The sequence below is a fragment of the Pinus tabuliformis genome, chromosome 7, assembly GCF_031772625.1.
Source record: "Pinus tabuliformis cultivar Carrire ecotype Pingquan chromosome 7, CPIR1, whole genome shotgun sequence".
Classification (NCBI taxonomy): Eukaryota; Viridiplantae; Streptophyta; class Pinopsida; order Pinales; family Pinaceae; genus Pinus; species Pinus tabuliformis.
In genome coordinates, this window is record NC_142293.1 from 1,336,193,682 (window position 1) to 1,336,198,049 (window position 4,368).

Consider the following 4,368-nt stretch of genomic DNA (forward strand, 5'->3'; position numbering starts at 1 on the left):
ATTTAATACTTTTAAAATTGATTTTACTAATTTTCTATTCGCTTTATATATATTTATGTGAATTTGTTTTTCTAATTGTCTAATTTATTATTTATTATTTATTTTTATTTTTTAACTTTTATTTGTTAAGCCATTTTTTTTAATTAATTATTTCTCTTATATTTTTTTAATAAAATATTTTTATTTATTTATTTTTATTTCGTTTTAGATTTTAGTTTTTGGTGAGATAATGTTTTCCTTTTACATTTTTGTTTTAAAATTTTTGGTTTGTAATTTTTTTTTTTAATAATGTGCGTTTTGTTGTTATTTTTTTTAATCCTCGATTTTTTTGGTTTTTTTAACTTTTTTATTTTTTTTAAAACTTGATTTTTAATATTTTAATTTAATTTCTAATTTTATTAATTTTTACTTTTTTTCTTTAATTTTTTTTAATCTGTTTATTTTTTAGTTATTTTATTTTCTTTTGGTATAATAGATGTTTCAATGCTCGTTTAGCAATCGGACTTGACTATGTGTCAATTTGATAGTTGTTTTTTAAACTTTTGTTACAATGGATAAAGTTTGCCACCACTATTTGTCAATTTGATGGTTAGTTTTCATTGCAATGGGTCAATTCCACTCTCACCATGCATCAATGTGGGGTTTTAGTTTTAAGTTTTCATTGCAATATGTAAAGTTGTCTTACACTAGGATTTTAAAAGAGCTATAGTTTTAACAATTAAAAAAAAAGTTGTTCTTGGCATAATGACTTTTTGATTTAGGTATTCATTTTTAATGGTTTTTTTGTGTCATGGTATTTAGTATATAATATTATGATTGAAATATGTTGAAAATTTAAATTTTTTTACACTCATGATATTTTGTTTTACTTTCATCGCTAAAAAATATCAAAATTTTAATATTTTTTGAAGTCATGATAGTTTATCTTTAATTCCATCATTAATGTCAAAATTTTAAGGTTTTTCAGAGTCATGATATGTATATTTAACACTATGGTTAAAAATTGTTGGAACTTTTAGGTTTCTTAGAGGCACAATATTTTATCTTTAACACTATCGACAAGAACTATTGGAATTTTAAGGTTTTTGAGAGTCATGGTATTTTATTTTTGATTTCATTGCTAAAAATTGTTGGAGATTTAATAAGATAAAAAAGATATGATCCAACATTAATACTTTTCAATTTTGGCATGTGTTTTCATGTTTATTGCCCAAAAATTTAGTTTTTAATGTTTAAAAAAATGGAATTTTAACCCGAAAATAATATTGATTCAACATTAACACTTTTCTTTTTCGATGTGTTTTTTCATGTTTGTTGCAAAAATAAATTGGTTTTTAATGCTACTGCTAAAAAAGGCTTTGGATATTATCTTAGGAAAAATAAAATAAAATAAAAGAAAATCTATACAATATCAACACTTTCAGTTTTTGAGTATTTTTAATGTTTTTTTGTGCAAAATAAGGGTTTCTTGGACTAGAGTTCTCATTTCTAGATTACAGTTCTTGTTAAAATTGGCAACTTTGTTTACTATGAAATGTTTACCTTCTGGGTTTTAGAGAAAAGGAAAAATATTGAATCTTGTTTTGTGGAGCCCAAACTGAAACCCTCTTTTCATAAGAGAAGGAGAGCCACATTGCATGTTGTTAAGTGTTCTTATGTGATTTCCTTTGTATTAGAACATCACTAGTTGAACTATTAACTAATCATCCAATATAAATTAACTATCACAAATTATAATATAAAATTTTATTTAATTATAATAAAAAAATCATTTTCATAAATTATTGATGATGATGACGTCCACTGAGACCAAATTTTGGTCTATTGGACCTAAAGAAACGAATTATTTAGTTTGATTTAAGATTTTATTCCTATGCTCAAAAAGCTTGGAGAGAAGCCTCCTGAGCTCACTGTAATTTTGACAACGTAAAAGGCTAGGAAGGTCAATATTGCAACAAAGATTTTGAAACTGAGATCAAATGTGGTTGTATGCGGGGCACTCTAACAGGAAGTGATTTTCATCCTCGATGTTCGTATTCTCACAGAGATGGCAGAACCATTCCATCGATGGTGTTTTAGGAACTGCCCAACGACCCGTTTCACTATGGAGCTCATGAGAGTTCGTTCTAATCTTGGCTATATTAGTTTTCTTCTTTGAGTTAGTTAAAATAGAGAGATACTTTTGATCTTCTAGGGTGGGGTTGATGACCTCCTTATAGTACTTTAATTTATTTTTAGCTGCTAAATCTTTCTCACACCACATTTTTTCTTTAAACTTAGAAGTAAAAATACTTTTAATGTTATTCATGTTTTGCAATGCAACATTCTCGTCAATCTCCCAATGGTTTAACCAGGCCTTGGTGTCTTTATACCAACCTCGTTTGAGCCTTCAGTGGTTTTGGCTGGAATTTAAAGCTACCTTAGGAAGTCTATAGTCTCCTATATTATTGAGTTTGTGCTTGTACAACAGAAGCCTATTCATAGCTAGGCTCTCAATAGGGGAAAGACCGACTTATATAAGGACAATAGGATAGGGTGTGTTTCTTTTAATTTTGAGGTTATACGTTATAAAATGCTTCTCGATTTTCTCATCTTTCTCCAGGATTCTCTAGAGATGCTACAACCCCAAACTTCACATCCATATAAGATAACCGGAGTGACTAAAATTTCAAGGAGGAACTTCTTTCTTCCCACATTACGAGGTTTTCCATTTTACAATTATTTTCAAGACCAAAATAATCTTTCCATCCCCCATTAATCCTTTTCTCAATGCTATAGTTCCAATTGAGCTTGTGATGAATATCAATTCCTAGGTACTTGTAGGAAGACACTTCCTCCAAGTTACTAATGTCAAACATAAAATTAGAGTAAGTTTCCTTCTTGGATTTGATAATCATAACTTTTGTTTTGTTAGCGTTAACAATCATACCCATGGTAGAGCATAAATCCTTAAGAAGTATAAGTTGCTTATCAAGATCAGATGGGAACCTTGCAAGAAGAACAATATCTTCAGCGTAGAAAGGAAGGATGATGACTATCCCAGCTAAGATCGTGCCAACACATCCTGCTTCCTCTAAACAACCTTCTAGCTTGTCGATGTAAATGCCAAATAGGGTAGGGAGAGGGGGAAACCATGTTTAACTCTGATATTACACTTAATATCTTTCAACCACCCCTCATTGCTCTTTAACCTGGTAATTACATTCTCATATAACCTTATAGCAGCAGCCCTCAACTCAAAAGGGACCTTTAGCTCTTCTAATATATTCCAAAGGTTGTTTCTAGGAACCATAATGAAAGCCTTTCTAAAGTCCACAAAGAAACAAAAGAGATTGGATTTATCATTGCGACATTCCTCCACAATGATCCTAAGCGTAATGAGTTGTTCTGTTTTTGAGCGCTGCTTTCTAAAACCCGCTTGGCCTTTACACCGCTTACCTTCACTTTCAAGCCATATGCTCAATTTCCTTTCCAAAATAATACCATATAACTTGGCTAGGAGAAGGCTGATCATAACTGTCTAATAATTAGAGGGGTTATTTGTATCCCCACTTTTAAAAATAGGGATAATGAGGCTTTGAGTCCATGGTTTAGGGAACCCTTGCTTGACCACTTGATTGAGAAGCTTGTGAATGGGGGGGATGAGCACATGACCTCCAGTTTTTAAGATTTTCTCTTCGTACCCTTCAATGTCCTTAGTTTGCCCATTAGCCAAGCAATTAACCCCAAAATCAATGTCTTGTAATGAGAAAACTTATTTCGTTGTGAGCAGGGTTTCAAAGTTATCCATGACATTTGGAGATTCATAAAGCTTTTTAAGATAGGAATTCTAGTTGTGTAATGCAATTTTATTATTATCTTTAGTTTTCCTAGTTAGAATCTGCCTCCAGAATTTCTTAGGAGCTACCTTAGAGAGGTGTATGAGATTCTCTTGTCTTTTACGAATATAATACCTTTTCTTCCTTTTAGTTAGGGATTTGTATATTTTTATCTTGCCAATTTTAAGAGATTCATCAACAACTTCCTTAATTTCTCCCCTCGCACTTTTACAATCTTTGTCATACCATGGGTTGGTTTTGCTATTTCTTTTATTACTTGAAACTTCAATTGAGAACTCGTTAACAGAATATGTGAGGGTTGTAGTAAAATTATGATAGAGATCTTCTATGCTGTCTATCCTAGATAAAGGAAGAAAATTAGTTTTTAATTCATTTAGAAAGATATTTTTTTATTTCTATCAAAGATTAACTTCTTTTGGCTGTAAGGATTATCTTCTATGGGATCACTAGCATGACAAAATTAAGAGTTATAAGTAAAGGCCTATGATTAGAGTTAGGCTCATGGTTGTGTAAGATGTCAAAATTTGTT